The sequence below is a fragment of the Hydra vulgaris genome, chromosome 10, assembly GCF_038396675.1.
Source record: "Hydra vulgaris chromosome 10, alternate assembly HydraT2T_AEP".
NCBI classification, from domain to species: Eukaryota; Metazoa; Cnidaria; class Hydrozoa; order Anthoathecata; family Hydridae; genus Hydra; species Hydra vulgaris.
The window spans coordinates 35,078,787-35,102,223 of record NC_088929.1 but is presented as its reverse complement, the minus strand read 5'-3'; the positions used below and the strand labels follow the sequence as shown (position 1 = coordinate 35,102,223).

At 26.9% G+C, this 23,437-nt stretch overlaps 1 long non-coding RNA gene across 1 annotated transcript; it reads right to left on the bottom strand.

The window, feature by feature from the left end:
- Positions 1–230: 230 nt before the first annotated feature.
- LOC136085930 (uncharacterized) lies at positions 231–3,688 on the bottom strand. Its single transcript, XR_010641267.1, has 6 exons — positions 3,534–3,688; positions 2,586–2,858; positions 1,788–1,886; positions 976–1,132; positions 608–670; positions 231–522 (listed from the first exon to the last, which is right to left on the bottom strand). It is a non-coding gene; the product is annotated as an uncharacterized LOC136085930 (long non-coding RNA).
- Between the last annotated feature and the right edge of the window lie 19,749 nt (positions 3,689–23,437).

Here is a 23,437-nt window from a genome sequence, read left to right as displayed (position 1 = left end):
ATATTTAGGTGACTTTTTGGTCCTCATGAAATGACCAATTCACGTGATTTATGGACGTGTTTTTCACGTTACTTTTGGCACGTGATATTTAGGTGACTTTTTGGTCTTCTTAAACTGTCTAAAAGACGTGCTTTTTATGTTAATTTTGGCACGTAATATTTAAGCAATAACTATGCTTTATAATTACAATTATAAGTGTTTGGTTTCGTGTAAAGAAAAAAAACTCATCGTCGAGGAAATATTTAATACGTATTAAAATACATGGTTTTATTAGTCAGTATATTAGTTCTTGACATAAAAATTTTTAATTTGTAATAAAAGCTGCACTTTTGTTAAAATATCCTCCTTATATCCAATAAGTAATAAGTACGAAGTCGTAGATCTGCAACTTACGAAGAGCACGCTTCAAACTTATATATCTATTCTCCCATAAAAGCACGCTTCAAACATAATCTAACGAATCAGTCGATATTTTCTTCTATAAGAGCACCCATCAAACTTCATCTAATGAATCAGATTTAGCTGAAAAGAAACGAATAAAATCTTAAATAATAATATGATTATTTAATAATTATCTTAAATCACAAACTTTTAAAACAAATCTTACTTTGAGAGTTGCTAACTACTTTTGGCAACAAGATTTTCTAGTGTGTTATTTGTTTTCTTTTATCTAAATCATTAAATAATTTTAAGAAAACAATACTACATAGAGTGTAAAAAAATAAAAGTCATTTGCCTTCTAATTTTATACTCTGATTGCTAAAAAAGTAAATAAGTATTTAATAAAAAAAGATGTAACAAAAAAGTCGACAGATGATTAAAAAAAAAGAAGTACATAATAAAAAATACAAGTTTAAAAAATTTTTTTTTATCTATATATATCTATATCTAATATCTATCTATAGATTTATCTATATCTATATCTATATAAAGTTAATAACTGATAGGCGTGATTAGAAAAAGACCTGTACTCACCTTATGTGATAACATCTGTGTACTGTGATAACATGATAATTTGTTTTCTTTGTTTTCCATCTTCTTATATTTGCATCTGTTTCTGCATTAACTTGTTCATACATTAACTCACTAGATGCAAAGGTGACAGCCCACAAAGTTGCTTTAAATGAGTAATCTACAAAGTTTTGAACAGCATTAAATGTCATTTTAGAATGCACACTAAAGTTAAAACAATTTATATAAATGTAATAGTTATCACATAACCACAAAGCATTATAGTGGGGATTTTATATCATGATTTTCCTTATCCATGGTCAGATTTTCACCTTGAGGCGCCTTTTGCTGTGGAAACATTCACCACGGCTAAGGAGCCTTATCTACCCCTAATTATATATAATATATTAAGTATAATACTAAAAATATGTATAATAAAGTATTGTCAAATTAGGTCACCAATAAATACAGAGTGCTGAAAATTCAACTCAGAATCAAGTTGCATTCTCCAACAAGATATGAATTAAATCAAATTCTTACTACAGAGTGCGATCACAATAGTAGACAAAGAGAGGGTAAAGTGAAATTTAAAGTCAAACTTTAAAAGTTAAAAGGTTATTGGGTCTTACTACAGAATAATATTCCTAGGCAATAATATAACAATACCATTGGGTCTTCCTAGTCAATAATATTTTATGCAGAACTTATCATTTGTCATGTAGCCTAATAAATTTAATATTAAATAAGTTATAATAACTTATTTATTATCAAATTAATTACATTGACAAATTTGACAGTCTAAAATAATATACAATATGGTAGAAAAAAAAGTATACCTCGTAGTAGGGTTTGATCTTTTGCGTATTGCAATATGATAATTATCTGCCATAACGTTACACAATTTTGAACTAAGCTTTATAATATATTTATTAAACCTAAATTGATAAAACTTAGTTATAAGATAATATGTTTGGATAAAATATTATATGTGACATTTTATTTTTGTCAAAAATGCATTGCGAAGTTATAAGATATCTTACGCCCTACTTTTTAAACTAATTATTATAAAATTACAATGCAAAATAATTACATTATTGTAAAAGTAAAATAAAAAGTAATTACAATAATGAATATATAAACTACATATTTCATGTAATCATTATATTTAAAATATCCGGAAAAAATTTACGGAAAATATCCGGAAAAAATTCAGAATATTTCCCCCCTCATTTTTCCCTTAATTTTGCATTCAGCCAAGTTGTTTCTCAATTTTTTTAAAAATTTTCTTAATTTTTGTATGAATGATGACTAAAACAACATAAAAACAAATAGATGAATAATATATACTTGTTATATGTTGTAATATAAGTTGTATGTATGGAACTTGTAATATAAGTTATATGTATAGAAAACTTTTCGAATATTTGGAAAAAGATAAATTTCAGAAAAATATCTGGTATTCCGGGAATATCCCGAATAAGATAATCCCTGAAACTAAATTATAAAAAAATAGTAAATAAAGAATATCTTTCCAAGTTTCTAATCACAGGTTTTTATTATGAATAAAAAAAGTTCCAAAATACACAATATTTTGGCAACGTAACATTCACGTTTTAATCAAGTAAAATTGTCACCTGGACAAGGTCACCTAAAATATACATGATTGAAACATGAAGAAGGAAACGGGGTAAGAGCAGGCATCAAACTTTATCTGATGAATAAGTCAATATTTTCTCCAATAATAGCTCACAACACCAAATTTAGCTCAAAAGAAACAAATAAAAACTTAAATAATAATATTAATATTAAATAATCATCTTAAATCACAAATTTTTAAGACAAATCTTACATGGTGAGTCGCCAACAGTTTTGGCAACAAGATTTTCTGGTGTTGCTATTTCTTTGATCTAAATCATTAAACAATTTTTAAAAAAGCAATGCTATACTTGAGAGAAACTTGCTTTACATATTGGAAGGTCGTCAACATTGAAAGATAAGTAAAATGCAGTTTCAAATACAATAGCATCATAATTATCTTTTTGTGGGGAAAACGTCGAACAAATCCGCGTTAATAACCTGTTTTATATTGTACATAATAACAATAAAAGTCATATAATATATATAATAATAATTTCATATAACTCGAAAAAAAGAAATAAATAAGTAATAACCCTTTTTAACAAGTAAAGCACGAGATCAAGATGTCATATATTATAAAAAGATAAAGTATTTAATAATAATATATACATATATCAATAATAAATAACATAACACATTTATTTATTGATATTATCTTGGATAAATTCTTTAACCTTGTTGATAAAAACCAAATGAAGAAAGAAAATCTATTTTGGGTTTTTATCTAAACGACTCTTGAGTAATAATGCAGAAGTTCTAGAGACATTATTATTGCTCAAGAATCAAGAATAAGTTCTGCTAGAACTTATAATTTGTCCATGTAGCTTACTTAATTTGATATTAAATTCGTTATAACATAACTTATTTCGTACTAAATTAAGTAAGGAAAATGGACAAATTCGCCAGTCTAAAACATCATATCATAAAGTAGAAAAAAAGCATACCTTGTATTTGAGTTTAATCTTATTTGTGTGGCAAATAGGGACGGCAAATAGGGTACTAATTTATTTAACTTAATTTGATATAATTTAGATATTAGATATTACAACTTAAATGCATCGCGTTAAAAGATATTATATAGACCAATTTTTTTTTTTTAATTATGATAATACTACAATAAAAATTAATTATATTATCATAGAAGTAAATAATAATAACTAATATAATGAATACAAAAACTATACTATAAAAAAATAATTAATATAATAAAAAATATTATTTCACATTTCTTATGCCAGTTTTTTTTTAAAATAAAAAAAGTTCCGAAAGACGAGATATTTTGGCACGTAACTTTCACGTGACTTTCACGTAAAATAGTAACCTGGACGAAGTCACCTAAAATACACGTGTTTGAAACGTGAATAAAACGTTGCGTGCCTACTGGGTTATTATGCGTAAAATTAGGAGTTAAAGGAACTGAAATTGAAAGGGGACATCACGTAGGGTTTAAAAAGGAAACCAATGTCACTCTAGAGGTGGTGACATTGGTGGCGATGTATGCATTTTTATTCACGAGTCAATCCATTTTCAGAAAAAAAAAACTCTTAGCATCCAAAATGCGGATTATGAATCATTAACTATCTAATTATTAAATCACAATAAAAAAAACGAAAAGATTTTTATTTTCCACCATGCAGAAACATAAATCTTTTCAAAAACACTAAATATGGTATTTAAAAAAAGGAAAAAATAAGCAAATTTACATCACGGGAGACTTTAACAAAAACTTTCTTAATGCAAAACTTGAAAACGATGTAAAACGTTTTTTAAACTCTCTCTTTTATTACAACATTTTTACCTTAACAAACAAGCGTACTGGTTTAACTCTTCAAACTGAATCTCTCATTAATAACATTTTTACTAATATTTTTACAAAATCCAACTTTCAAAGCGGAATCATAAAAAGCAATACAAGTGACCACTTTCCAATTTTTTTTATATCTGATTTTTATAAAATAAAATAAAAAGCAAAATACTTACGGAAATAAAAAATACATAAAACTGAATTTAATATGAAAGGGTATAGAAAAAACTTATCAAATCGAAAAAAAAATATAAAATTTACAAAAACCTGTTTGAAATACTGAAAAAAACAGCTAAAAAAGTTTATTTCTCAAATTTATTACAAAATAATATTGGAAATAACAAAAAAAATGGGATATAATAAAGGAAATGGTATGAAAAGAAAAGAAAACTCGTGGTTATACTTTACCGAAGTATTTATATACAAAGGGTGAAAGAACAAAAATTAATGAGAAAAAAGCTACTGCAGACAGTTTTAATAACTTTTTTATAAACGCGGGTAAAAACCTAGCAAACAAAACAAGACTAGGAAAAAAAAGCTTTTAAATCATATCTAAAAGATATTGATTTAAAAGCTTATACAGGGTATTTAAAATATTATACAGGGTATACCTCAAGCTTATAAAGGTGAGCTTGAGGTATACCCTGATGAACTTCAGTTTACTTTTACAATGATAAAACCAAACAAAAGTGCAGATATTGATGGTATAAGGTCTGGGGTTGTTGAAGAAGTTTTAGATATTATTGAATATACTCCTTACTAATTATTTTTAATATTTCATTTAAAAACAATTTTTCCTGGCCTCTTGAAACTAGCTAAATTTATTCCAATATTTAAAGATGGTGATATCTCAAAAATACCTATTTATAGATCTATGTCAATACCCCCATGTTTTTTTGAAATTTAAGTGCAAGTAATGCAAATAGGGTTTACAACTATCTTACTATTCAGAAAGATCTAAATAATAATCAATGCGGAATTAGAAAGAGTCACTAGACATAACATGCAGAAAATAATTAGTTAAAGAAATATTTAATGGGTTTGAAAACAACCAATATACTCTTGGAGTAAATTTTGACTCCAAACATAAAAGTTATAGAGTATTTCTACTATTATATTAAACTTCAATATTGTTGCTGACGACACGTTTTTTATACCCACTCTAGCATTAAGACAATCTTTGCCACTATGAATCGTGAACTTGATACCCTCAATGAACTGTTTAAACCCAACAAACTCTTTCTGAACCCTACCAAAAGCAAATGTACTCTTTTTTCTAAAGCTTCTTAAATTTGACACGTTTTCCATAAAACTCCCGGATAGAAAGCACCAAGCTTCAACGAACATTCTGGGGTAAATATTTAGGCGTTTCAATCGATGAGTAAATAAGTTGGAAGGAGCATATTATTCTAATAGAATATTGAATTCCAAAAAGTATTGGAATAATGCATAACACTAGATATATCTTGGATAAAAACCGCCTAAAATCTATTAACTTTTCATTTATTTTTACCTATATTTTTTATTGTAACATTGCCTGGGCAAGCACTTATTCGTCAAGACTAACGTGTATCTTAAAAAAACAAAAACAAGCAAGCCGCCTTATATTTGATGCTATTAAATACACCAGTCCCAATCCGCTGCTTAGAAAGCTTGGAGTGCTGAATGTTTATCAATTAAATATTTATAGTACTCTTTTATTTATGTTTAGATTAAAGTATCATATGCTGCCGAATATTTTTGAAGACCTTTTCTTTAGCATAAATCATAAATATCAAAAAAAGCATTCGTTGCTTAAATAACAGGTACCAAAAAATTTGTTAAAACAATCCAAATTCTCAATAACTTACCGAGGGACACATTTGCGGAACTCATTTCTCCCAAATATTAGTTCAAACTTTTAAAAGTATCTTTAAAAAACAGTTACTTGGATATGACGTATCTCAAATTCTATTTCACTTTTAATTTTTATTTTATTCTCTTTTTTTTTTCAACTTTTTTTTTTGTTAAAAAGCGATATCAGCCTTTTCATCATTACTCATTTTTAAATTTTGTTTATTTATGTTTATTTTAAGCTGTATTTTATTTATATTTATTGTATTTAGAAAAAAAAATTGTAACACTTTTTATTTAATAGTATGTAATATTAATTTACTGTTATTGTAATATATTTTTTATATGATAGCTTATTATTTGTTTAATATGTAAATGATACAACGGGACTGGATGATAAGACTTTTGTCTTTTGCCTGTTCCCGTCACTGCTTAACTAAAAAATATTGTGAATAAATTGTTATGAAGATGACAAAACATATTGAAACAGAGAAAAAAAAAGTAGTAGTCAGTTAATAAATAGTAGTCAAAGTTTTCTACTTAGAAAATTTTCCATTTAAAAAGATGAAAAAAAATATTTTTAAATACAAAAACATAAAAGCAGATGCGTACTAACTTACTTTCAAGTGATTTTTGAGTCTGATTTTCTTTCATAATAGTTGTTATTTATAGATAACGTTTTTGGGTGCATCCAGCCGAATATCTCATGGCATTCTTTGCAACGTTTAGTTGCTCTAAGCGTGCCAATTTGTCATTCATGCTATTATTTTTGAGTTCTATGCTTTTTTTAAAAATTTTCTAGAATCAAAAATGGTAAAAAGGCATGCCTCTGGAGTGATTGAACATTACAAAAAATGTCTTGGAACATTCGACTGGCTGCAGCCAAAAACGTAATCCATAATTGACAAATATCTTAAGAAAAATAAGGGAATTTCAGGAGATTAAACAATCTTTGTTACTTCTAAACAAGAATAGCGGGGTAAAGGTTACTTTAAGTAGTTGGAGACCGCTACTTAAGAAAATCTTAAAAAAAGAAAACAACTTTTATTGACGTTGTTTTTGTAATGACTTTTTATGGTTTTAAAGTTTTAGTTTGTAACGGTTTTTAAATTAGCATTATACGTTTGATGACGGTTTGAGCGAATCAGACCGAAATATCATTTTTCTGAAATTTAATTAGTATGCTGTTTTTTTATGTTTTATAACTCATTATAATTTCATGTACAATAAAAAATGTTGCTAAAACTCTTAAATACAAAAGTTCAAAACAAATAGTTGTAGCAAATAAAACTTTTTTTTCACATTTTACATTCATGATCTTTTCTAATACGCGATCCGTAAATCAGCTCACCTCAGTAGTAATCCTATTAATTTTGCTAACCAGAGTAACGTTTTTTTTAGTTCTTTTAATCTAGCGGCTTGTTTTAAATACGAAACAAAAAAGTTTAGGCAAAGAAAACTGTTAGTTGTTACATAACCTTTAAATACAATTTTTTAATTAAAAACATACTTTAAACGATCGTTCTACACTCGACCACATAGAACGACGTTCTACATACGCAAACTCAACTAAATCTACTGACGTTTTCACCTAAGGTTTGAAATCTGTACATTTGCTTAATCTTAAATGTTGTTTTATTTTTCATATACAGATATTTACATATTTGTATACAAATGTTTTACACTTACTTGCTACAAAGAGCCGAAATACCTTTAACTCAAATTTTTTGGTAAAATAACATACAAAGAAAATATTATTTTTTTCAGATTGGTTCCATTTGTGAATCAAATACCCCTTGCAGCAATTTATATTGTCGAGATGTATGTTTAACAAACGATCAAGGTTTAGATCACAGTTACGTCTGCATTGGTAATTATTAAAAATAAATTAATTGACTTTGATGCCGCAATATATAATACTAACAAGTTATGTTAAATAGTAACAATAATAAAAATCACAGTTCTTGTTAATTTTACATAGTTTAGTTAATTTGTATTTACTTAAATGCTCTTTAATATTTAACTTTAAATGATAATTTCATAACCTATTTTTGGATGGTTGTTATTGTGAAAGCTGTTTCCTAATTTGAAGTATATTGATTCAGATGATTTTATAATAGAACTTTTTTTATATTTTAGTATTTTTTTTTTGCTTTTCTTTCCATTAGTTCTTTATAATTAAGATTTGATGGATAAAAATCCTATTTAATTTCGGCGTAAATTTCATAATTTTGAAAAGCTTCCAATAAAGTTTATAAGTAATATAAAATTGACCTATTTATACCAGTAAATGTGCAGTAATTCAAAGAAAATTAATTCAAACATCAAGTATTTTGGAAAAGTAACGTATTTGATTTTTTTCAGATAAATGTCATTTTAAAATATAAAAGGCTTGAAAGTGTGATGACCCTTCTTTAAAGTAATCCTTAGTTTGGCTATTGTGCTGTAGTTAAAGGACTTTTAGGTTATCATAAAGCCGGTAATTATAAAAACTTGTCAGTAAATATACTCTAAATTACAAAGAAATCTACTCAAAATTACAAAGAAATGGCTTGTTGCATGTCTACAAAGTTGTGCTGATTTCCCTGACACTTGGGCTTTTTAAAGACAATTTACGGCATATCTACCTGTATGCTGTGGTAACTTAGTTCGCAACCTAACTAAATTTAAATTTTTGCACACCTTAGAAATATAATTTGCATACTTATGACATACTTTATTATAAATATATAATCAGTTTAAGAATTTAGATTTAGATTTAGCTCATATTTTTTGACACATGCATATATGCATGCGTCAAAAAGTATGAACTAAATCTAAAATCTTAACAAGTAAAAATAGTTATTGCAAAATACACCACTTTTTAAAAAAGTCCATGGTTAGATTGCTTAAAAGTCAAATACTTATAGCAAAATTTATATATTTTATACCTATGTACTTTGTTTTATTTAAAAGTTAGATTAGTCAAATTTTTGTGAAAGGTAATCCTTATGGTATTATGCAAACATATTAAGATGTGTGTGATTCTTTTTTTAAAAAACAATATTTGAGTTGCTTAATTTAAAAGTTTAAAATCTCTTATAACGTGACGACTAAGGTCTCTAAAATTGGACGTCTCTAAAATAGAATTTCTAAGTTGCTGCCGCATAAAGTTAAAAAGTTTAAATAACAGTTAAAAGTTGCCAAGAACGCATTCTAAAATAAACTAATTATATATTTAAACAAAACAATCAAAGAAACATGAACACACACATGCAAACTAAAAACTAATTTTTTCAATTTTGTAGAAAGTAATGATGCATCAAGACACGCTACGGCATCATTATCATCTACATGGGGTCCAGCTTATATGGCAAGATATGGTATTGATGGCGATGAAGAAACTTATGCAATAACTGCTAGTAGCCAGACTACACATTGGTTTAAATTGGATTTGAGTTACTTATATGAAATTACGCAAATTGTTGTTTACAATCGAAAGTTACATCGTCCAGATAGAATGACTGGTAATAAACTTATTGTCAGTGTTTACGATCAATACATAAATGTTCCTGAAATTGCTGTATTGACTTCCGATTCAAAACAAACATTCACTGGCTTATTTATTGGTAGATATGTTTTTGTTATTCGAGATTCCAGTGATTTACTTCAAGTAGCAGAAATTAATGTTTTTGTATAACACTTTCAACATATGTTTGAAATTTTAAGTTTTTACTTTAAATTTGCAACACTTTTTTAACACTTCAAGTATTTTTTTTTTTAACATTTATTAACTGCAATATTTTTTACTACTCGTGACATCTTTGTAATGGTTTTATTGCTGTCTTTTTAAAAAAAAGTTTAAATGTAATTCAGAATATTGTATCAGGTTAAACTTGGATTGGTCTTTTATTTATTTAAACACCAGTATTAGTTATAAGTAAAATGCAGTAGGTTAGAAGTGATGCCTTAAAAAATGTAATAATAACTTTTTGTTACAAATAACTTGGAACATTGTTTTTAAAAAGAGCTTTTTCAAAATTATTTTGTTAAAAAATGAGCACTTAAAAACAGCAATATACGTATACATTGTATATACTACAGTGCAAAGGATTTTATTTATGATTAATTTAATTGAAATTAAAGATTTTTAATTAAGTATAGCAAAATTTACGGCGACAACTAAAGGTAGTTGTTGATTGATTGAATATTTTATAAAACTTTTCTATTTGCATGTTTTATGTTAAGCTATTTTTTAACATTGTGCAAATGCTAGGTTCTCAGATATTCATAAGAATAACTGAGGGTAGAGGCAAGTCAGGAAACTAAAATATCTCAAAAACAACGCATCGGATGACGAAACATCTAATGAATAAAAGTGGTGAAGTTAAAATGATAAAACCACGCTTAAAAAAAGCTATGTAAGTAAATATTGTTTTCGAGGAATTTGTTCTTGTTTAACGAATGTAAGTTGTCCGTTTGCATGTTTTAAAGATTGTATTGTCTTGATTTACCAGTTTGTATAGATTGTTTTTAATGATATTTTTGAATTTTAATAACGTAATCTCTTCTTACTCGATATTTTTTATGATAAAGCAAGCTTTTTTACGACTTTGCTATTCCATTTTAATAAATTAGAATTGATGAAAACATAATTGTCATAAAACTTTAAACTTAATAATTTTGCTAAAACATTATTTACTTTAGACCAAGCAAGTAAGATCAAATTAAAAAAGCAAGCAATGAAACTTAAAAAAATTCGAAAACTATTATATAGTAATTTTTTATTTATTGCTTTTGTTTTCATTCAAAAGGATTTTTTAGTTGATGTTTTTATTCAATTTTTCCGTTCAAATTGTTTTGCAACAAAGTGAGAATGAAACAAAGAAAAACTTTGTATCGAACTTTTTTATCAAATTAGTTCTTGTTACGCCGTTGTTTAAATTGATCATCAAAAGTTAATTGTTGATAATTTGGTTCATTGGTGTTTAAAAACATGTTGATTATCCTGCAAGTTATGTTATAAACATAAAACTTTATTTTATTATAATATATATAATAAAACTATGTTTGATTATATATATTAACTGTTTCATACCTTCTATATTTAAACACAATAAATTTTTTCATTCAAAATAGAGTACAAGTAAGGAGTAATTACTCATTCGTGTTTTTAATCAGGCATTTACAACATAAATGTTTTTTTATTACAAGTTACTTTTGTAATTGCTGTATAAAGAAGGTGACTGGGTTTCCGACCCCAGCTAATAACGAGGCTTTTGCAAACCTGGCCCCGGCTCCGGCAAAATTATGAACTTTAGCCAGAGTTGGTGGCCGAGGCTAGAAAACAAGTTATAATGCTTTATATATATTATAGTTTTCTTCTTACATTTTCTATTATATACTGGCATAAATTTATATACTTTTAAACTTTAGTTTATTTGAAACAAAGTTAAAAGCAACCATTAATAAGTTATGTCTATAACTGTGAGTTACTTTAAAATATAGGATATGATTAAAAGGCTAGGAAGCGGTTAACTGTAGACTTGAAAGGTTCTAAGTTATATAAAATAGGAAAACTGAAAGATGGGTAAGAGTTATAAAGTTATTTTTGATGTGCAAGTGCAAAAACTGGATTAATAATAGTATTTATAGCATGAAGGGACAAATACAGTAAAAGAATGCAACTTGTTGAATTAAAAGCGGGGCAAGAATGAGTTTTGGTTTATCTTAATAGAGATGATAGCTCGTTTGAGTACAGACCATGATGGAATTCGTAAAAAAAAGAAAAAATTTAAAGTTACAACATTGGGAGAGTCTCTAAAGCTTTGGAGATAAATGTGTAAATTTATTTAGACCTGCTTTATCTCTAAAGCTTAAAGCACTCTCCCATAGTTGTAAACTTAAATTTCTTTCATTTTACAACAAATAGTATCATGGTTGGTACTCAAACGAGCTATCATCTTTATAACGATAAGCCAAAACTTATTCTTGCTTAGCTTTTATTCAACAAGTTGTAATTTTTTACTGTATTTGTGCTTTTAATGTACTTTAAGACTTTGTCTGAGAGTGAGAGGGTTATTATTTGTCAATATAAGAATACCAACATTACTGCAATTTTTTTTCGCAGAAAATAAATATGTTTTGTTGTCTAAAGAAAGTTAAGGATTTTAATTCCAGACTCAAAATCCAGAAACCACTGCAAGCCCCAAGCTGTAGCAGAAGAGAGATTAAATTAAAGATCGGCTGCTTGTTCTAAGCAATAAAAAGAAAATTTTTTTTGTCAAGACAAGGGTATGAAATTGAGTCTTCAGCAAATAGAGCCACATTAGATGTAAAATTTATTAAAAATATAATGTGATTTTCCACATGGATTAATTCTTTCGCTTCTCTTAAAGCTTCTACAAATCTTTATTGCATAACGTTTTCAGGTGATACAAATCCTCCTCTATCGATGACTTTTTTGATTTAGCCAACCTTGAGCTTCAGCATCTTAAAACATCATTCAATGCTAATAAGTTATCAATAAACGCACAAAAAATAAATGCATTTTATTTCACTCATAACAAGAAAAAAAGGCACTTCGATCAATTCTTACCTCTCTAAGCAATTATTACAACATTATTAAAAGAACCCAAGGGATTAAATTTCTTTGAGTGTTTATAGACAAAATTGTTTCATGGACAGCCCGTATGAATTCCATAAGCACTAGAATATCTAAAAGTCTTGGTTTACTTTTCAAAGCAAGCCCATTTTTATCACAAAAAAAATTGAAAATTCTTTACTTTTCGTTTATACGTAGTCATCTTAAATACGTTAACATTGCTTGAGGAAGCACACACATGACAAATTTAATGTCTCATTCATCGATGTCAGAAACATAATAACATCATCAAAACAAGCATACACATTTAAACAAACATACACATGCTAAACCTCCAAATAAAAAAAAATTAAAAAATACACACACACACAAATCATAATACAACTAGAAAAAATTAAAACAAACTTTTTCACAATAACTTTTAAAATAATTGTCCATAAGAATCACATGTTTATGTGTATTTTGATTATCTGCATATAGTTATTTATACCAAATAAATAGATTGAAGAATAAACTGCAGATTATTTATGCCAAAATAAGACATGAAACAAAATGAAAAGATTAGCGAATATATATTTGGTATAAACATGCTGCCACCACAAGTAACTAGTAATATTACTTTACAGTATGAAACTTACTGCTTTATTGACCTTTAAAAGAATATCGTAAAAGCTGTTAATATGAAAACAAAACGCCTAAGTTCAGCAAACGCTGATGATGCATCATCATCGAAAATCTCTATTGTTGCACGTCAACTTTTAATTGATCAATCAGTTATATATCGACGTTCAAAACGTGTGTCGGCGCAACAATGTTTGTTTATGTGACAAGAACTTTCAGAAACTGACAGTAGTGATGAATCAGATTGAACTAAAAAAAATGACGAGGCCAATGTTGTTGAAGACCTTTTTGATGAAACTAAAAGTATTAGGTAATCAACTCTTAGAGACAATTCAAAAAGTAGCATTGGTGATGACCTCGAAGAAAATTCATGCGGTGGGAGTAATGATTTTTTTGTTTGTTTGTTATTTAGGCAATCCAAGAAGACCCAACAGTCTTGTAACAGAGCACGCGGAAGTGCATTTTCACACATCCTTATCATGACGAACACTTTTTTAAGATAAAGAGGAATATCTTGTCTGAAGAACAAACTGTAAAAATAATTAGTTAAGAATTAACTTTAGCATTGGAAGGCAGAGTGATTTGGATTTTTAACAATAAATCTGCTCTTATCAAGGAATAAGTAAAAAAAAGCATACCTCTGAAAAATTAGACCACGAAAAGATGCACATTTTTGCATACAAAAAATGCGTATAACACATATGTTTTCTATTTACTTAGATGCTAGCAAACATTATTCTTACATATTTATATAATTTTCAGAATATAACTGGTCTCCAGCTAGCACACATTGGTTTATAAATCGTTAGAACAATGTTGGACGTTGCGTTGGCCCAATACCGACCGTCGACGTTGTTTTTATATTATTTCCGTTACAAAAGCAAAGCCAATAACAACCAAAAAGAAAAGTTGACCCAACGTTGTATTTTAAGTTAGCAATGCGTAATATTTTACGTTGGTTTAACGTAACTTGTATTTTAACCTTACACAACGTTGCACAATTTTATATTTAACCGTCATCGGAATTAGATTTATTGCTTTTATATTTCTATTAATACATACATATTTCAACCATTTTGATGAATTAAGATGTATTGCATTTATTACGTCATCTGGTTATTTGCCTTACTGGCGCCCTCAAATGTTCACAAGGTAATATAAAATATAAAACGAAATAGAAATAATAAACTTTTTACAAGGATGTCTTTTATGGACTAAAACAGAGACTTCCACATTTATAAAAAAGAAAGGAAAAAGTAAATACAATAAAGTTCTATCGGAGCTACTTTAAATAGTTTCGCGTGTTAGCAAATAGTTTTAAACTTATACTGTCAACAAAAATAAAACGTGTTTTACAAAGATATCTTTTTGACTTATATACAGATGATAAAAAGTATGTTATTAAGAAAAAATACTGAGAGAGTGTTGAATTAAAAAAGAAAAGAAAATTAAAAAAAAAAAACGTTGTTCATAAAAGTTTTGTATATCAGCGACTAGGTTTAAAACTCCTTCTTTAAAAATTTTTTCATCTTTATATTTGTTTTGTTCATTTTGCTAAACTATTAATAACCTCTCGTTTTCAAGTAAGTGTTTAACTTTATATTCAAACCTTTCAAGTAAAAACTTTGCACTAAAGCATTTTTTTCAAAAAAAACTTTTCATTCTAAAATATATTTCTAAAATATATTTCTAACACAAGAGTTTCCATAAAATGTAGCCAAACTCTTTGTTGCCCGCGTTGCCCTCGTTTTTAAACAAAATAAATTTCAAAGTATTAGAATGAGGATATTCCAAAGCATAAACTTGATCAAAAATATCTAATAAAAACAAAATCAAAGACTGCACTTTTTTGCATTTAAACATCATATGATATAGAAATCTCTTCTAGGGCGCTGGTAGTGCCAAAACCGGGACTGCTTGTAAGGTTTACCACTCCAATGCACCCGTTTTTTATTTTCTGCTATATTTCTTAGTCTTAGAACTTTATCAACAAAATAATATTTTTTATTTTAGCCTCATTCTAGATAAAATGTTTTTATGGGGAATAGGAACAATAAAAGCCAAGTGTATAACTTGAGGAATTACTATTGTATTAACATTAGTTTTTTGCCTTTTAGGAATAAATTTTACTTTTCCCATTTCTTTAAATTGTTTTCCATTTTCATAAAGGGTTCTTTCCAATACATTTAAAAAGTAAACTTTGCTGTTTTGCAAAAAAGTGCATCGAGTCTTTTAAATGATTTTTTATCACAGGTAAAGTCTTGGAACTTTTTTTTTTCTGCAAATTTATTTTATCCAAACCAACTGCTTAAACATTTTGACAAATTAGTTTTAAAACTTGTTGCTCTATAATTAAAGTTCAGAGCTTTACCTATATTTTGAAAAAAAACACCACCGCATAAATAAAAATAAGTATTGTCGGAATATTGTTGAATTTTTGTTTCTTTTTTGCGTATAGATATTCATTAAACTTTAATGTTTTTGTTTTGCTTTATATAGGTTGAAAAAATTTCTCTTTGTATGATGTATAAAATCATGGATAAGAGGCAACCTAGCCTTACTCCTCTCAAAATTTTTTTGACTTGCGAAAGTTCTCTTTTTACTTTAGAGTTTATATTTTTATAAATTTTTTTTCAATTCGCCTGTGCTTAATGCGTTATTTAGTGTTCTTGATAGATCTTTACTTAAATTTTTTTTTTTTTTGTAAAATTCTATTTCCGACTGAATATTTTTTCTTTCAAAAAAGAATTTTCGCATGCTGTCACTTTTTTAACTTTAGCATTGTTGTATAAATAAAATTATATTATTATTATTATTATTGTTGTTGTTATTATGTATATATATACATATATATATATATATATATATATATATATATATATATATATATATATATATATATATATATATATATATATATATATATATATATATATATATATATATATATATATATATATATATATATATATATATATATATATATATATATATATATATATATAGATATATATACAATGAGGAGGACTTTCAAAACAATTAAGAACATTTATTTGATTTTGCACATGATAATGTTTTCAAACAGATGAAATACAAAAAAAATGAGAACCAAGGCGTCCAGGATGTACAGCTTCTTTTTCGGTGATTTTTTGTTACAAAAAATAAGCCAAAAAATTGCAAATGTGTTTTGAGGGTTTGTCGTAATCTTTTACTACGCAAGATTTTATACAAACGCAAATACATCACAATCAACACATCAGCACCGATAAAAGCCTTGAGGAACTCTTACCATTAACCTTTGAAATGGTGTATTCTGAAAATTCAACAAAAAGGGGAAGAACTTTGTCACATTTTTTACATAAAGGATTCCGTCTACATACTTAAGGCTGTAGTAGAAGCACTAGATCTGAGCTATAATGATCAATAAAAAAATTGTTCATTTAAATCACACGCACAAAAAGTAGAGAAGCTAGAACGGAATTTAATATGCCTGAAATGGTGACCGTTCACTGGGATGAGAACTTTATTACCTGGGATGAACATCAAAAGTTATAAGGACAAAAGTCTGGAAATTCTAATTTCATATGGAGAAAAGGAACAACTAATGGCTGCACCCAAACTGAAGATCTCTTCCGACCACGATCAAGCTGAAGCTGTATTAAACGCAGTTTATGATAAGAACCTTTATGACAAAGTACAAATAATGTGCTATGGCATAAAAGCGTCTAATACAGGGCCATTAAAAGGAGCTTGTGTACTTTTGGAACAAAAACTAGACAGAGAATTTCTACTTTTTTCTGGCCTCCATCACGTTTTACTAATTTTAAAATGTGTATTTGAAACAAAAATTCACAAAAGTTATCAGAACCCTGATAAACCAATGTGCAAAATGTTTGGAGACAATTGGATAACTATTAATTTGGCTGCAATTGAAACATACCCTGATATTGTCAAACATTTTAGTAACAACGTTTTAGAAATTAAAAATTTTAGTAATACAACATTTAAAGAATTGTTAAGATTCTATATTTGAGTGAATATGTTGTCTAATTAGAGACAAAAAGAAAATTTTTTTCTTTAGGTGCATTTAATGATGTAGCTAAAAGGGCAGTAAAAAATATCAAAGATTTTGCATGGTTTGATCACTGCAAAGCAAGAACAAAAGCAACTTTTGCTACGCTCTGTGCAAAAGCATAAAAATCTGTATCAAGACTGTGAAAAAAAGACCCTTGACCGTATCAAGACTGTATCTTGACCGTACCTTGACTGTACCTTGACCGTATCAAGACCGTATCAAGACTGTGAAAAAAAATATTCTGCTTGATCTGTAATTTTATTTTCCTTTAATAAAGATTTTACAATTTATAAGTGTTTCAATTGATTTAGCTATATTACGGGAAGAGTTAAAAACAGCAATTTTTAAAATCTTCATAGTTTTATCGGCATACGTTAATTTTGTTGAAGAAAAATAAAATTTTGTATTTAAGTTAGTCTATTCTGCTTGAATTGAAATAAAATAAAAGGCCTGTTGAAAAAACGTATATTTCATTAAATGAACAAACTCTCAAAATATTTTAATTAATCGGCTATAAATTTTTTGAAAGTAAATCTGGAACTGGATAAAAGTAATTGCATTGGACTAGTATCAATCTCTCATAAACTTCACTAAATTTGTACAGTTATTTGTGCCTCCTTATTTTGTTAATAGCTTTATTAATGGATAATAAGTGCTGTGTTGTTGTTTTTAACTCTAATCATAATGGCGGTGAAATAGTCCCAGTTTTTGGTTTTCCAAAAAATGATAATTTAAAAAATTCATGGGTTAGATTTTAAACAGAAATTCCTTGACTGTCACTAAGTGGTCTGTTTAAAACATTTTGATGAAATTTTAATAGACAATAAGGCATCAGCAAAAAGATTTTATTTTTTGTATAATTTGAAGCCTGTTTCTACAATATGACCGGCTTGCATAACAACTGCTTTACTTCCAGTAATGTTTATACTAAGGAAATAAGAAACTAAAAATTTTTTTCAAGAAGAAGAGTATCAGAAGTTATTATCAAATGATGTTATCAAAGATCTTATCTATGTTACAGTTGCTTATTCACCAACAGGATATTCATTTTTTTAATTTGATGATTGTGTCATGTTCCATAAAATTATTTAAAATAAATTAAACAAACTTGAAGTTGCTGAATGTATTCGTATTAAACTTCATATTAAACTTTTTTATAAAAAAAGGACAGAAAATAAATAAAAAGTTGTCCATCCTGAAAAATAAAAAAGCAAAATGACACTGGTGCTTTAGGTATCTTCTATGAAACTACAGCAGCATCAAGAAAACTATAATTTCCGTTTAGTTTAAATATTGATACTTTATCCATATAGTAAGCGTGACATCACGCACGGCTTCTTCATTGATAAAGTATTAATATTTAAACTGTTATAAAAAACAATGTTTTAAAAATAACCAACTTGAATAGGGGTAAAGAAACTAAAAATTCAGTAGCAGTTTGCTAAATTAATTTTTTTTTTTTGTTAAAAAGTTAATGTACAGTAGGTTGCACTATAATATGTAAAAAATCTAGACTTTAAGTCTTCTTAAAGATGAAGTACTTTAAAGAACGTGGTTGAATACGATAATTTCTGCTGTAGATAGTATTGCATTTAGCCAGCAATGTTCTCCTAAACTTTCTAATGTTTATGTTTATTCAGCGCACTTTTTTACTGGTGGGTTACTTTAATTTACATCTTAATTTAGTATTTGTAAATAAATATTAAAGTATTAGTTCTTTTTATAACCTAAAATAACCAAAATGATATGTAGACAGTAATGAAAGCAATATTTTATTTGAACAGAGATTTAAGAGCATGTAAAAATAAAGTAAAACCACCTGAAAAGCTTATGTTATAAAGTTATTGTTGAATAATGGTTTCTGACGCGTTTAAAAATAAATAGTTTGTGTTCCCTCAATTCAATATGGTTATTTTTGATTTTGTGATACAGTCACATGATTCCGACTGGATGAATAATAGATAAAGATGCTTTTCAATAAATGGTGGACATATACAAACTTAAAAAATCAGTTTTTTAACAACCGTCTAAGATATGCTGCTGTCATTAATGATATAAAGATTTTTCGAGCTTTTGCTGACTGGATAAATAAACAGAAAAACACTAAAGTTCCAAGTTTTGAGAAATATACATTATCTCCTCAAACATCAGTACTACAACGAACTTTATTATATCAAGCCTAGTTAATAGAAGATCTTTTGACAGATAATTATAAATTTGTATTGAATTTTTAAAGTAATCAGTTAGAAAGAAGATTGGGACAATATCGCCAAATGAGTGGCGCCAGGTTCCTTGTCAGTTTGAATAACGATATTTATTTTAAGAAGATAATCGAAACAAAAATTTATTAAAGGGAGGAACTCAAACTTTTGAATAACAATATATGATATAAATGCTGTTAAAGGCACACAAGATGCTAGATCTTTGATGGATCAGATCAAAGATAGAGATTTAGATTGTGTGATTTAATCAGAATATTCTTGTGAAGTTGCCAGTTTTATTGCTGGTATTTTTTCTAAAAAACTGATAAGAATGTTTAAAGTATGTTGCAAATTGCTTCTTACTAAAATTTTCAACAGGAGTCGATTGATTATAATTATGTGAACAATTTGTCCAGAGGTGGGCAATCAACTCTATCATAACCGCTTTTAAAATATGTCTGTGACAGTTTTGCTTTGCTAGACCATATTTTTGATGTTATTCATCAGTCTCAAATGCAACACCGTAAATAAAAAATTTTAGTTTATGGCTGTAGTGAAGATTTCTTGCAATTTTTATGTTTAAATTACCGAAATTGTAGAAAAGAAACTATACACACTATTATTTTAGATATTTATTTTAATAATACCAGAATGAGAGTCAGTTATTCCATTGTCGCAATTAACATTGTAGCCTTTATAAAAAGACATTGAAGAAGAATTAACAATATTTTGTTTTACATTTTATATCAGTTTGTGTAAAAAAATTTTATATACTTTTAAAGTTTATTTTTGAGAACTTGTATACTTTTTGTCCAGTCCTTGAATAAACGTAAGTTTCTTAAAATCTAACTTATGTCTTTCTAAAATTATTTTAGTAATATATAATTATGAAGATTATTAAATGTTGTGTTGTTTTCTATAAACACACCATTACTATATTTATTACTAAAAAGAAGTCTCGATTAGAAAAACAAAGTTTAGTGAAGTTTAGTTGATATTTCGTTTAAGCAAACGCAAAAAATTTATCCAGTGTCAAAATTCCTTACTTAAAATTTATAGCGCAATAAATTGAATATTTTAAAAAAGTTTGCCCATCAGACAAATATGCGTTTTTTTAACTGGCTTTTTTCTTCGATTTAAGCAGAATAGAAGGCGGTGTATTTAAGTAGGCCATATATATATATATATATATATATATATATATATATATATATATATATATATATATATATATATATATATATATATATATATATATATATATATATATATATATATATATATATATATATATATATATATATATATATATATATATATATATATATATATATATATATATATATATATATATACATATACATATTTAAAAATGTGTTGAATTGAAGGATTTTTCTAATGCCTAATCTGATAGTTAATATTTTAGACTGAAATAAATTTTTTACAATGACATGCTCTTCCCGAAGTTAACTGTTCTTATATCTTTATTTGTTTCATTTGAAATAAAAAATTGAAATGTAATAACAAAACAAGCAAATTTCTCTTTCATTTTTTTAAAACTTGAAACTATGATACTTTGCAGAAATAACTTGTTATAAAATTTAAAAAAATTTATTATAAAATTTATATACTTAATGAACTCATATAGCTTATGTTATACTCTAACTTGAATAGAGAGTTAAACATAAGCTAAACTTAAATCTATATTCAAAAATTGATCTAAAATAAAAGTACAACTTAAATATAAACTTTGTGTCTGGGTATCATATTATTTTACTAAAATAAACAAAAACATCTTTATTTTTAGATTCAAAGATAAAAATGTTTTGTTTATAAACAAAACATCTTCCTGCTGAACCAGCTAATTGATGTCACAAAAAGTGGTACGGTTTGAAAGATTTTTTTATACTTTTTTTTAAATATGCGGTAGTAATGTTGTGGTAGAGTGCTCGCTTTACAAGCGAGAGGTTCCGAGTTCTATTCCCACTATGTCCCTGGTAGAACTTTTCTCAACTTGTTTCTCCGTGCAGGCGCCTTGTTCGTCAAGGTTCGTGTTTCGGAGTTATAGAGTTGAGAGAAAGTTACAATTACAAGTAGCCTGCTCATCTGAAGTGGCCTTCTCGGCTTTCGGGAGGTGAACTACAAAAAATAAAAAAAATAAAAAAAATGTAGTAACCATTAAAAGCTCATAATAAGTTGTTTTACCACTGCTCAAAACGTTTGTTGTTGCAATATAAATAAAATTGCGTTTGTAGCACCAAAAAGTAACTTTTTTAGGGCGTATTTTTTTTTCTTTCTACGACTGTAGGTATAAACTTTATTTTTAAAAAAATTATTAAATTTTTTAAAACATGTTTTCATCGCCATTTATGCATCTTTGAAACTGGTTAACTCCTAATCTATAAATATGTGGTTGCGATTTTGTAAAAGTTATGGTAGCGGCGAATCTTGGAGGTAGCTAATGTTGTGTACCAACAAGGTACACTCTAATGGTGGTATAACCAAGAAACACACTTGTTTAATTTTGCTGATACTATTATGATTAATATTTGTTATAAAAATATTTTTATAATGTAATAGTTGTTATAGTTTATTGTGTTTTTTTCTTTGTTTATAAGGATTTTCTTTAGCATAATATGATATGTATATTTCTTTGTTAAGTTGTAATTATATTTGTCAAATTGATTTTCTTTTGGATAACTTTTTTATACTCTCAAAGAAAAGATAAAACTGTGTATGAGTTGGACAAATTAGACATGGTCTTTCAGTTGTCACATCCCTCTATTACAGGAGGTTTAGCATGACAGCTAGAAAAACTATCATTTGGCATTAACCTTTAGTACCTGAATGTAAAGTAAACAAATGCTAAACCAAAATGAAAGACTTTATGTTACTAAACTTTAATGTAGATATTTGTTATAACTCTTTTCTTAATCAACTTGAGATTAATACTCAATCTGAGGCTAATGTGAAGTCCAATTATCCTATAAGTAAACATTATATCAAGTTGTGACTATGTTAAGTACTTAATCTGTTAATCAATATTACCTCCAAATTACAATATACATACCTCCAAGGTGCACCACCGGTTTTATACCTTACCTGTATTGTAAGTTAATTTTATAAATTAAAAAAGGGATGAAAAAATATATCTAGATGTTTAATAAAAATCATCGAGTTAAAGAAAAAACCATCAAGTTAAAGAAAATATACTTTTACAGAACATATTATAAGTATTTTTTTTTATATTTGCAAAAGTTTTAAAATACCTCATAGGTGCACCATTCTCTCTTATATATAATATATATATAATTTTATATATACACTGTCTTCCAAAACATTAGCAATCAAATAAAAAAAAAAGTTTTTTTTCTACTACAAATATTAATTACAGCATTTTTATTTTTAAAATTACGTTTTGAATACAAAAAATGCTTAATATTACATATAAGAAAAAAGATTTGTACATAAAAAGACTACTTAAAAATGATTAAACTTGTTTTTTTGTTTTTATTGGTATTTTAACGCAAAAACGTGGTCCTCCAAAACATTAGCAACTTTTATAATTACTCACAAAAACTCACGGAAAATCAGCAGCACAAGTGTGGAAATAATGGCCAAGGGAATTGTTGTGTTGTAATTATTAGAACTTAACCAATGAGAATTAATTAATTGTTAATTTTTGTCCAGAGATGAATATGGAGTGTTGCAATTATTACAATATTAATTTA